This window comes from Cucurbita moschata, unplaced genomic scaffold, assembly GCF_002738365.1.
Source record: "Cucurbita moschata cultivar Rifu unplaced genomic scaffold, Cmos_1.0 Cmo_Scf00091, whole genome shotgun sequence".
NCBI lineage: Eukaryota > Viridiplantae > Streptophyta > Magnoliopsida > Cucurbitales > Cucurbitaceae > Cucurbita > Cucurbita moschata.
The window spans coordinates 331,587-345,651 of NW_019268607.1; the positions used below are offsets into that span (position 1 = coordinate 331,587).

At 39.3% G+C, this 14,065-nt stretch overlaps 1 long non-coding RNA gene across 1 annotated transcript; it reads right to left on the reverse strand.

Moving 5' to 3' along the window:
- Window positions 1–615: 615 nt before the first annotated feature.
- Window positions 616–9,214, reverse strand: LOC111439315. The gene is made up of 3 exons (XR_002709787.1): window positions 9,196–9,214; window positions 4,665–4,669; window positions 616–686 (listed from the first exon to the last, which is right to left on the reverse strand). It is a non-coding gene; the product is annotated as an uncharacterized LOC111439315 (long non-coding RNA).
- Window positions 9,215–14,065: the final 4,851 nt, after the last annotated feature.

A 14,065-nucleotide genomic window follows, 5' to 3' on the forward strand; every position in this document is an offset into this window, starting at 1 on the left:
GGAGCATCTTTCCGGTGAGTGGAAGCGTGTGTTGCATGCATGAAGGTTAGTTTCCTTCCTGTTCGACTTCTGTTTGCTCTATTTTTATCCCGATTCTAATCCTATTCATATTTTTATGTGTTAGAACCTAATTGGACAAAATGAGTATTTTTGGATATGTTATTTGTGTAGAAACACTAAATGAAAGTCACACATCAATCATGTTAGTCACCACACAGTATTTAGGAAGTAATATTTGTAGGGATCGCTTGAAATCATGCATGCTAATGCATTTACCTTAGGTGGTAGTTTTTCATGATTGAATGTAGTTAATTTGATTGTTATGAGTATGGATATACTATGTGAAGTATTATTAGTGTTACTTAAGTGTTGCAAGTTTGCTTTAAGCCTCCCCAATTTATGTATATGTTTCATACATGGTGAAAAGAGGATGAGAATTTGAGAGCTATGTGCTCTAGGAGCTTGATGGTGTTATCGCCCCATTGAGCATGTATGTTTACTTTGTATGAATTATGTATGATAATGCTAGATGACGGTTGTATGCACACTCAGTTATTTTCCATGACCCAATAATATGATAAGCCTAGGGATTAGTGGTTAGAAGTGACAAGTCACTGAGTCTAAACCTAACCTTTCCCTAGGAGCCTATCAGATCACCACGGCAAACAAAGTACCTTAGGAGTGTTCTTAGGCCACAATTTGTGTGAACAGTATCTGTAGGTTCGTGGGAGGACCAAGGGCTGCTGATCAGTTCTCACTGTTCCTAGCCGTTTCACATGGAAAATGTGTCCCCATGTCTTACAGACCACTAGCTGGGAAAGGAGGGGTCACGCCCCCCAATAAGGTGGTCTATCATGGGCCTAGGAGGTACTCAGCACACCCCCTGGTAAGATACCATATAGTTTCAGAATGTCATGCAAATGTAGCGCCCACGGGTCATTAAAGCTCGGCATAAGGAACTTTTAAGGTTTAAATGAAAGGATGGAGAACCGAAGAAGCCCCAAGGGCCTAATACCAGACCCAGACGTCCTATACTCAAAGAGAAGTCCGTGGGAATTTGTTAAGCTTGGGATGCGATGAGAGCCTACAAGTAGGTGGCTTACTGAGTATAATTTTGATACTCATCCTAGTTTTCCTATTTTTTTCAAGTATTCGCAGTCTACCGATCGAGGTTGAGGAACGTTTGAGAGCTGTGCGGTCACAGAGGGGATAATTTTTGGAGTCTTTTGTATTTCCTGGTTTAATTTGTATCCCCTTTGTAACATTTTGAAAAAAATTCTCTTTATTATTTTTTATTTAAATAATATTATTAATTTGTATTATTATTATTTTTTTTTTTTTGCCGTTTGGGTCACAGTCCAAGTTTTCGAAGCCTCGAAAATTGAGTTCTGATAGATTTGATCTAAGATTTTGAATAGTTCGATAAAGTATGGGCTCAGCTTTCCTTTACGTCCGAAACTTAGGACGCCCTTCACAGGAGTCCCCTTCAAGAATACCATGTCCCTTAAACTCATATGCCTCATATCGGTGTTGCTCTTTTATCTATTCTGAGCCATAGACATTATTGTTCTAATCTTTTTCATGGCCTCATTGGTAGCTTGAACTATCTCTTGTCCTGACAACTCCCGTTCACCTTCCTCGTCTCAACACACTCAGGTTCTTGTGGTCAGTGTAGATATGGTAATTCTCTCCAAGTAGCCACCAGATTTTAAGTACAAGCACCACCATAGCTGGTGGGAAGCACAAGCGATCACCTTCTTGTTTGCATCACTATACATCCTAGACCTTTCTTAGTGGTGTCACTATAAATCACATAACCTCCTAAGCTCTCTAGAAGCACTAGGGCCGACACTGACCTCTGTTTCAGATCTTAGAAGCTAGCCTTACATGCTTCATTTCATATAAACGAAACACCAGTTCTAGTCAAGTGCGTGAGCGATAAGGCTATCTTGGCAAAATCTCGTACGATTCGCTGATGTACCCTACCAATCATAAGAAATTTTGTACCTTAGTAATTGCAGTCTGGCGAACCAACTTGGTGACAACTTCCACCTTTGTTGGGTCGATTGAAACCCCATCCTTCGACACCATGTGCCCTAAGAATGAGTCTACCATAGTCAAAATTCTCACTTAGAGAACTTGGTATACAACTTATTTTCCCACAAGATCACCAGGACTTTCCAGAGATGTACCTTGTGTTCTTAATCCATTTTCAAATACACTAGGACGTTGTCTACGAACATGATGACAGATGTGTTGAATCACTCCTTGAATATTAGATTCATTGACTCCATGTATACGCAGAGGCATTGGTGAGTCCAAACGACATAACCAAAAACTCATAGTGGTTGTACCTCATTCTAAATGTTGTCTTTGACACATCTTCTTCTCTACCTTAGTCTGGTGGTAGCCAAAGATCTATTTTGGAAAACATTGTGACCTCCTTGAGTTGGTCAAACATATCTTCTATACGGGGAAGAGGGTACTTATTCTTCAACGATCTCTTGTTTAATTCCCTGAAGTCGATGCACAAACACATTAATCCATCGTTCTTCTTTACTATAACATCCTAAACCTACCGCTAGAAGATATTGTCTACTTTAACCCGTTGCGTATCGTCGTCAATCTTACGGTTTTAAAACATGTCTGTTAGGGGGAACGTTTCCACACCCTTATAAAGAATTCTTTGTTCCTCTCTCCAACTGTTGTGGGATCTCACATTGACAAACAACACTAGAGCACTCAAAGAGGATACCTCAGGATAGATGAAACCCTTGTCCAACAAGAATTGCAGTTGCTCTTTCAAAACCTTACTATGAAGAGAGTAGGTTTGACCCTCACGTCGAGACAAGCAAAACAACACCCCTCAAGTGGTGCCATCTGCCACAAGAGGCCCAATATAGAAGAATTGCATGATGCAATCGAGGAGGAGGATATATCATCCAACACACCATATAACGTGTGAATTGAAGAGGAGACGAGGCATAAGTAAGATATGAACAACGAGTAAATATGAGCGTTACAAATAGGCTTATTGAAGGGTTGGGTAATGAACCGAGCCTTAACCTCAAAACTTGGGAAGGGGGTGCTTAGGTTCCCCTTAAAACTAGTCATGAGCATGTCAAGATTACAACGTCACATGGTTGAAAAAGTACAACCATGACGCCAAGCAGGGCTTTGAAAACAGGTTTGGTACCCAGTTCGAGCTCTATGCAGAAATTTACAACTCGGGAAGGGGGTGCTTCTAATATATCCTTCGACAAAACATCAGAAAAATTGCTTACTATCGGTACTATAAACAAGAACTGCTCTTCCTTTTTTTGTATCTACGTACTAACCAATATTACCTAGACTCGTTGCTAGATTAATCTCTTTGCTTTCATCATCCAAACTATCTTAGGGAAAACTACAGTGCAGGTACCCTTAAACTAAAAGCTAGTTCTTGATGGCGACGAGAATACTACTTCCTTTTTATGACAGCCTATGCTAGCATGGTTCTCGGCCAACCAATCCATTCCTAGAATAACATCAAAATCCATCATACTAACAACTATTAGGTTTACATCTAGGGTCTATTTCGCTATTACTACTTGTCCAGCTTTCACTCTATCTGTAGCAACTAAGTCTACACCTACTTGGGTACTAACAAATAACACATGCAATAAGAGTTCTAACTCAAACCTTGCCTGACTAACAAAGAATATAGATATAAATGAATCCGTAGACCCTTAATCAAATAAAGTTAGGGTAAAATGCCCCAAGACAAATAATGTACTTGTCACCACTGTGTCAGAGTTTCCAGCGTCTCTATTGGTGAAAGTGTTGCTTGGGAACGGGTCTGTATAGGCCTTCCTATACTACTTGGGCCTCGTGTCGGGTTAACCGAGTTTTTAGTGTTCTTTTCTAGACAGTTCATAGACATGTGACCCTTTTGGTCGTACCTAAAGCATGCTTTAGCCTGGACTAAGCACCATCTCTAATGTTTCCTTCCACACTCGCTGGATCGAGGTCTCTCATCTCCTCTGACTCCCTATTGACCCAAATGCTCACCGTGCCCCAGGTCCCTATGGTTACTGTCTACCTTTTGTAGTTGGCGCACAAGTAGTTGACGGTGTAGTTCTATCTGATTATACCTTCACTTTTTTCCTAAGGTGATTGACGATGTTGTTGGCCCTTGGTGTTTTTTGACTGCTCTCTCCATAGCCTTAACTGCTCTCATGATAGTAGCATAGGTGGTAGGAGCTATGATGTCCGGGCTTAGAAAAAACCTCTAAGCCATCTTCAACTCTATGTCAACATTATCAAGGGCAAACTACTTCAATCTCATGATTTCTCTCTTGTAGCCAACAAAAGAGGTCTATTTTGTGTTAGCTAAGTGATTTCTTGTTGTATTCAAAGTTGGGCTACATCCGACTAATATTTCCCCAAAAAGCCTCCTTGAATTGGGTCTATGTTACTACAACTTTGTCAGGGATAAGGATCTCCCAAGTGTCCTCCCACCATATCTCTGCATCGTTCTAATCACAAATAATGCACATGACATTCGGGTAGTTCATGACCAAAATATTGTCTCCATCAATGACAACCATAGTTGTGCCACCATCTGATCCTCTAAGGAACAATTAAAAGTACAAGGGTTTTACCTCCTGTTATCCTGCACGTACCTCACCTTTCTTGTTGGCATTGCATTGTTGGCATGTTGAATGGTCACCATTGTTTATTTCATGACTTGAATGACTCTCACATCAAAGTTACTATGGGGTTCAATCCATTCATAGGCGCCATAGGAGGTGCCACTACTGCTTCTGTTTGAGTCATAGATTCCTCGCAAGCGGGACTTTTTCTACCTGCCTCGTCCTCTTGCAAGGTGTTGTCCTCCTCTACATCCTCTTGTACGTCCTATAGGTGACATGATCTAGGACAAACACACAATACTCCAAGTCTATAACCCTCATGAACATACTATACATAACATTATATCAAACATATAACTCAATTATCAATAACATTCGACATAATCATTTATTATCTTTCGTATGACATACCTGATGACGACAGAGCATAAGTGGTAAGGTCATGGAACATGTTTAGCCTATCTCATAGGCTAGTCTATAGAATCTATAGCCTTCGAGCTCTCATACCAACTGTAATAACTCTATTTTTTTACTACAATAAAGTCGTTACTAAATGCATGACACGATTATTAAATTCAGAAACATTCATTTAAAATAATTCAAGAATGATGTCATAAACTTAAACATTCGTAGTAAAATCTTTAAAACGACGAAGAAAACAATAAAGAAAAAAAAATAACAAGACATTTGAAACCAATAAGAAAAATAAAACAATGCTCTAATCTATCCTAAGGGCTACAAAATACACAAAATGCAACTATCGTAGCATTGCTTCTATGCCTTTCATCGTGATGCCTTTCATCGTCATGTCATCATCTGTATATGAGTGTCTTACCTTTACCTGAAAAAAATGAGAGTAGTAAGTGTTTTGACTATTTTAAGAAATACTCAGTAAGGGACCCTAGTGTTGGTATCGGGGAATGGAAACACACGGAATATGGTGAGACCTATCATTTTAAAAATATCATGGCTGGTCTTAGACAGCTTTCTAGTCGAGGCAAGGTTTGATGTGTAGTACTTCTCTACACATGGCCCACACACGCGAACATTGTCCTACAGGTAGACTCGCATACCCCTAGGCTAGGCTCGTCGGGCTAGCACTTGTTAACAGGCTGCCAAAAATAACGGAGAAAAAGGGTCTGCATAACATCATGGAGAGCATAAATATCGTAAGTCGTAAGGTACACATTTGTAATAATCATAACAGGATAGTATCCCGATGCATATGGCTTACAAAAATGCATGAGGTCCCCGAGCTTAAAATCATGGCATAAATTTATGATGCAAATCAAACCTCCATTTAACTATAGCATAGTTAATCTTTAAATTATGCATATACAATTCCTGTCAAATCTTAAATACATAGCATAACATACATGGACGGAGGTGATCGCTTGGAGTCGTCAGATACGCCATACCGACCACAAGTCGAGCATAAGATCGAGCCAAGGCACGAGTTTGACGAAGCCGATCATTTTTCGTTGAGCCACAGTGAGCCAAGTACCAGAGATGGCTCGTCACGCACATTTCACGTGGCAAGAAGGGACAGTCAAATTCTTGAGGCAACGCACGGGTAATGGGTCAACACATGGGTCTCGGGTCGCCCTACTATAATCGCAAGGTGGGTCATGCCACACTGGTGTACTACGTTTGGGGAATGGGGATGTATGGGCTATGTTTTAGACTTGGGTCACACAAGAACTGGATAACACCCGACCCGCGTCTAGATCTAACCCAAAATTTGACCAGCAGATTCCTTCACTTTAACCTGACTTTGGCGGGTTTGTTTTCCTCCCTAGATCTCTCACGCTCTTCCTCCACGCCTTTTGTGTTTTTCTATGGCCTAGGTGCACATCCTCACTCACTACTTGCTCCAGTGATCTTTCTTTTGTGGTCGTGACTTTACGGAACCTATACACATTGGTAATTTTGAGAAAAGATAAGAACCTAAAATTCTTCTCTTAAAATTGAAATCAGATAACTTAGGAGAACAAGTTCTTACCAATCGTTTGCGTGTCTTTGTCGACCATCTCCACCACTGTGACTTCCCTCTCGGTTAGTAACGTCCATGATGCTGACGAGTTGCAAGGAAAGGAAAGAAAAACAAAACAAATCTATTGGAGTTCCTTCTTTCTCAGCGTGTATGTGTTGTAGGGTGGGAATAGAGGGTAAGTTGGGTGGTTGAGGCAGTGAATGGTAACGGGCTTAAGAGGAGGGAGCGTGGGCGGTTTCCATCGCAAGATCTCCGCTGTCTCGCTAGAAATCTCATGGTTTTCTGAGAGATTTTTTTTTTTTCACAACCAACCGTTGTTACACCATTACATATATCTCAACATAAATATTACACAAAAAAATAAAATAACACATATGAAACCCAACAAATCCTATTCATATTGTTTAAAGAAATCCTATTAATGGTGTCTAGATATGCTTGTGAATTTATTGGACATTGTTTGAAGATCTCCTATTGAAAGTCAAAGTGTTGTTGATGTTATTCTTCCTCGTCAATTTCATCGTCCTCTTTGACATCAAATTCTGTTCAAACTTGTTCGAATATGATCACTTATTTGAAAATCTATGTGCCACAAAGAAGAAAGAAAATAACAAAAGATTGAAGATGGAAGTTCACTTACAAGATAAATTTTTTTTGTTTTTTTACCTTTGTGAAATATGAAAGCCCAATTGAAATTGATACGGAACTGTTATTTATTCTCTTTTTCATATTATTAAAATTTCACTGAGTGGATAAATTTGTAAAATCACTTCTATTGTAGTTGTCACAATTTAGATTTGAAAAATCTCACCCAACCTTCATATAACAATAAAAAAAAATTTATTTGATGGATAAGATGTGGGGCAAAGTAGAAGAAGACTACACAACAATGTGGTATTTGCTACATACTCTTCAATTAAAAAGAAAGTCCGGGATTGATAGATGTAACGCCAAAAAAAAAAAAAAACGGGGGGCTAAGTCAACTGAGGGGCAAAAAGGTCATTTTGCCCCTCCAGCCCTAATAGGGGTCCAAGGAGAACCCCGTTAGATTTCCTGCAAAAGAAAGGAGTTAGAGAGAAATCAGGGAGGAGTCAGCCGGGAAGATTAACGGACCACCGCCGGAATCCATCTCCAGACGAGACTCGTACAAGGATTGAGAGGCTAGCAAGGCCGACGCTCCGTCAAAACCTAAGAACATTTCGCGAGGTAAGGTTTCTGAACGACATTGCTCAAATCTGAGTTTTTCCCTACGTGAATCGATCCTAAAATACTGAAATCTTCACCTAGGAACAACTCACGCACGGTCTGTGAAGAAGTTTGGCCGAGACCTCAACCCAAAGGCGGAGATTCGAGAGTCGTTCGAGAACGGTGAGCGAACTTCTGACGTTCTTAAATCATCCGATAGTCAAGAAAAAATTACAGAAAAAATACTAGGACGTAGCCTGTAACACGATCTAAAACTTTGCCGAAAGAATCATATCGATCCAATCTACGGATCGAAAGATATGAAAATCGGAAAAAACAGACTGGGTTTCAGTTTTCAGAGAACAGAAAGAAAGAAGAAAGAGAAAGAAAAAAAAAAAACGGCCGGCGAGCGGCGGTGGGCGGCGACAAGCGCCAGTCACGCGTCGACCATCGGCTGGAGCAACGCAACTCCAGCGATGCATCGACATGTGTCGCCTGCAAGCCGGGCTGAACCATGACGCGAACCAAGCCGACCGCAACTATGCGGAAGCAAGCGCGTGTGGCAGGCGCGCGTGCAGCCTGCGACTGGCGCCTTCCTGCGCGCGTGGCTACGCACTCCCAGCGCACTGCTGGCGCATGAGCGCGCGTGGAACGGCCAATTTGGCCCGGTTTTTTTTTGTTTGCCCAATTTTTGTCCCGGTTCCAGTTCTAATACTGTTTTTTCATGAATAGGGACCTAATTTAGAGAAATCAGTATTTTTGGACACCTCACGGGCAAAGAAACGCTAGCAAAAGGGCACGAGTCAACCAGGTAAGTCACCACCCGGTATTTAGAAAGAAATACTTGTAGGATTCGCTCAGATTGCATGCATGCTAGTAGTTCTGCTTCATATTAGCTCTCCATGTAAATTATTAGTCAGATTACTGTTGTGATTGTATTGGGTAAATTACATGAGTGTTGCTGTATGCTTTAAGCTTCCGCTGTATGTATACATGCGTTAATTTATGTTAGAATTGTGTATGCCGGGTTTCGGGTGCTTGATGGACAAATTTGCCCCATTGAGCGCGAAGTTCGTGCTCTGGGTGCTTGATGGAGGTCATTGCCCCGTTGAGCCGGTATGTCTAGTTTGCATGAATTACATACTATGATGTTAGAAGAAGATTGCATGCACCCTCGGTTAATTGCTAGGGCCCATTTCTAGGATAAGAGTAGGAAATTTTTGTTAGGAGCGATGTGCCGCTCTAGTCAGACTTAATTTTTCCCTTAGAAACTTAGCGGTTTACCACGACAAGAAGGTACCCCGGAGTGTTCATAGATTGCTAGCATGTGAACGGTATCTATAGCTTCGTGGGAGGACCAAGGGGTCCCTGATCAGTCCTTACTGCTCTTAGCCATTTCGCATGGGAAATGTGTTCCCACGTTGTACAGCCCATTAGCTGCATGGGAACGGGTAGGGTCGCGCCCCTCATAGGGGGACTAGATGGGCGTAGGGGTACTCAGCACACCCCTAGGCTAGGTACCATGTAGTCCCAGATAGCCATGTAAAGGTAGCACTTCATAGAGAGATACTAACCATATTAGCTTAGCATAAAGGACCTCTAGGCATCTAATGAAAGAATGAAGAACCAGTGAAACCCAAGGGGCAAGCCCCAAGGGACCAAGATTAGAACCAGATGTCTTAGAACCGAAATAGGAAACCGTGGTAACCTGTTAAATTAAGATGCGAAGAGAGCCTACAACTAGGTGGCTTACTGAGTATAATACTCATCCTTGCTATGTTTCCTTTTTTTTTTCAGGAGCGCAAGGCGTCAGTCAAGAGTGGGCGTGATCAGACAGGAAGTGTCACAGAGGAATGGGTTGTCCCGGGGCGTCAGTCTAGTCTTAGTCTTTATTTTTATATTTGCTTTCTTTTGAAATTTATTTTCCAAATGGTCTTATGCTCTGTGTTTGTCGTTCGAAAAACTTTATTGGAATATGATGATTTTCTTTATTTCATATTTAAATCTTTTTGTGCATTTGTGTCGTGTCGTTAGTCACGGTCCGTAGTAAAATATTGGGCTGTGACAATAGATGTCAAATTTAATTTGAATCCTAATCCATGTCCTGAACGTTATGACCATATCATAGGGGATGCAAGGGAATGTCAGAGCAATTATGGAGTAAATATGGGTTCCAAAGCCTCAACCAGAACCACATTCCTTTTGCGTGCGGGTCCTTTTCCCATCCTCTTCCAATAAATAGAAATAGTGAAATGAAAATTGACACAAGATTCGTATCCTTAATCCCAATCATGGACATAAGTTTTACTAGGTTAAGGATGTTAGTATTGACCACATGATCTAGTAGTCTATTGATGGGAGATTTCTAATCATGGACATAAGTTTTACTAGGTTAAGGATGTTAGTATTGACCACATGATCCAGTAGTCTATTGATGGGAGATTTCTAATTAAGGCTAAAGCTATGTCTTGTGCGTGAAAAAGGAAGTGGACAGCCTAGTACGATCTAGTCTCCTTAAAACCTTGAGAAGGATGAAAGACCACATAAGTACATAAGTCAAGACTTAGGCAATAGACTAATTAAAGCCTCAAAACTTAGACCCTTATAATACAATCCATATTCCAATTTTAGGCAATTGATTAGACAGTGATCAACCATGAGAGTGGTGTGAAGGAGATGAAATAGAGACAAACTTAGTTCAAGAGTATCCTCGAATTTTGTACAAACACTTTTGTCGGGATCTTGTCCTTTGTGCTTCGTCCCCTCTTTTGTATTTAAACTCAAACTCTATTTTGTATAGTCTAAATATATATTATATGTACATTTGTCCCTATGTGGGACAACTTTCTCTTCTTTCTTTTCTTTTCTTTTTTTTTTTCCTACTATTATTTAATCTCTTCCGTAAAATCTTCTTAGCTAAAACTCGAATATAAAATCAAGGAAATAAAATCCCTTGAATAGAGTTTCAGAGAGAATTCCACATCAAAAAAAAAAGTGTGGGAAATATTTTAACTCAGTCCGACAGTTATATTTATAAATATATTAAATGAATTTCATCAAATAATATATTTAAATATCTAATATATTAGGATATGATATATTATTTAAATTATATTTAAATGTTATAAGATATCTCATATATCTTTAACTATCTATCTTTCTCACCTGTCAAGACCCATCATCATTTTTGGGATTCCCTTCATCTCCTGTGACGTATCTTGCCTTCTATTCCATAATTAACACAATGAAGATTCCTCCGGTGAACAATTATAATTACTTCTTCGCTGAGGCTGACTCGGAGAGGAAGAGGTTGGAATCGTTTGTTGAGATCCGAGATGAGTAAGTTTTCCTTCTCTTTATCTATCTATCTCTTACTCTCAGAGTGGTGTGTATTACTAGCAAACATGGGAGTGAAAATAGTTGTGTGAATGAGGGTATGAGATGTAGGTTTTAAGGGAAAGTGGGGTCAGTTACTGACGCAAATCTAGCCTCATCAAAAATCTCGAGATATATTGTGCAATTTTTGGTGATTTTAATTTTATTTTGGTAGTTTTAACGGAACTCGAAATTGAACAGCGGTGAACCTATCATGCCAGTAGTTTGGGTTCGATCCCCAACAGTGGTAGTTTGACGAAAGTCCAAACTGAATTGCTTTTCCTAAAAAATGGTTTATGAAATCTTGTGTGTTAACAATGTTTCCAGAGGTCGTTGTAGTGGTATATTGGTGAGTATTCCCGCGAGTTTGATCCCCCGCAACGATGATTTTAATTTTCTTTTGGATAGTTTTAATTGAATTCGGAATAGGATTCCTTTTTCTCTCGTGTGTTAACAAATAACATATTTTTCAGAGGTCGATGTCATACAATAGTGAGTATTCTCGCTTGTCACTCGTGAGACCAGAGTTTGAACCCCGACAATAATAAGTTTAATTTTCTTTTGACAATTTTCACCAGATTTGAAATTGGATTACTTGTTCCGAATCTTCGATTCATAAAATCGAGAGCGTTAACAATCGGTCGCTTTTTCTAAAGACGATTGGTAAAATTTGGAACGTTAACGAATAATTTATTTTTTATGAATCGTTGTAGTATAGTGGTGAGTATTCCTGCCTGTCACATAGGTGACCCGGGTTCGATCCTTGGCAATGGTGATTTTATTTTGGTAGTTTTAACGGAACTCAAAATTGGACAACGGTGAACCTGTCATGCCGGTAGTTTGGGTTCGATCCCCAACAACGGTAGTTTGACGAAAGTCCGAACTGAATTGTTTTTCCTAAAAAATGGTTTATGTAATCTTGTGTGTTAACAAATAATATATTTTCAGAGGTCGTTGTAGTGGTATATTGGTGAGTATTTCTGCTTGTCACTCGAGTTATTATGTTCCAGAGGTCGTTGTAGTAGTACAAGGGTGAGCATTCTGCTTGTCACTCAAGTTACCTGGTTTGATTCCCAACAACAAGTTTAATCTTGGTTTGAAAATTTTAATCGAATTCAAAATTGGATTACTTTTTGTAACAGCAGCGATTGATAAAAATCTTGTATGTTAACAAATATTATATTTTTCGAAAGTCGTCGTTGTAGAGTGGTGGGTATTCCCGCGAGTTTGATCCCCTGCAACGACGATTTAAATTTTCTTTTGCATAGTTTTAATTGAATTCGAAATTCGGTAGTGGTGTACCAGATGATTTGGGGGTGTTCCCAAACAACGAAATTCGAAATTGGATCCCTTTTTCTCTCGTGTGTTAACAAATAATATATTTTTCAGAGGTCGATGTAATACAGTAGTGAATATTCCCGCTTGTCACTCGAGAGGCTTGAGTTTGAACCCCGACAATAATAAGTTTAATTTTCTTTTGACAATTTTCACTGAATTTGAAATTTGATTACTTGTTTTGAATCTTCGATTGATAAAATCAAGAGCGTTAACAATGGGTCACTTTTTCTAAAGACGATTGGTAAAATCTGGAGCATTAACAAATAATTTGTTTTTTATGGGTTGTTGTAGTATAGTGGTGAGTATTCCTGCCCCGAGTTCGATCCTTAACGGCGATTTTAATTTTATTTTGGTAGTTTTAATGGAACTCGAAATTGGACAGCGGTGAACCTGTCATGCCGGTAGTTTGGGTTCGATCCCCAACAACGGTAGTTTGACGAAAGTCAGAACTGGATTACTTTTCCTAAAAAATGGTTTATGAAATCTTGTGTGTTAACAAATAATATGTTTTTCAGAAGTCCTTGTAGTGGTACGGTGGTGAGTATTTCCGCTTCAGAGGTCGTTGTAGTGGTACAGTGGTGAGTATTTCCGCTTCAGAGGTCGTTGTAGTGGTACAGTGGTGAGTATTTCCGCTTGTCACTCGAGTTATTATGTTCCAGAGGTCGTTGTAGTATAAGGGTGAGCATTCTTGCTTGTCACTCGAGTGACCTCAGTTTGATCCCCAACAATAACAAGTTTAATCTTGTTTTGACAATTTTAAACGGTTTCAAAATTGGATTACTTTTTCTCACTACGATTGTTTTGAGAAGTTTACTAAATTCCTTTCATTTGACTGTATCTCGACCATCACAATACAAACCTTACTAAATATAAACATGTTTTGAATCACCACTATATCATATAGCATTTACATTTCATGCCTGAAAAAATCATGATAACATTTATTATCTTTCATAGAGCATATCTGACGATGACAAAACGTCTCCAGCAAGACCATAGAATCATTGTAGACCTATATTTTAGACTAGTCGATAGAATTTATAAGCCTAGAGCCCTCATACCAACTTTAAGAACCCTCTTTTCCCTAATCCTATTTTTCCTAATAAAACAAAGACTCCACTACTAGTTTTTAGTAGATTACTACACTACAACTTCCCCTTCACAATACAAATCTTACTAAATCTAAACCGTATCAATACATCAATTTTCATATTCAGTGCAAGGTAAATCATATCACAACAAAACAACATCATTTATTATCTTTTGTAGGACATACCTAACAATAAAAGTATGTCTGCTGAAGAACAATGGAAGTATGTTAGGCCTACATCGTAGACCGGTCTCCAAAATCTAAAAACCTAGGGCTCTAATACTAGCGATAATGCCCATAATTTTTTTTTTTTGCCTAAATTAGAGACGTCACTACGTGCATGCCTTATTTAACATATGCGGAAATTTGGAATAAAACATTTACAATTGAAGTCATGGACTTACACAATTAATTTAAAACAATAAAATTAAAAATAACATAGTTGTTAAG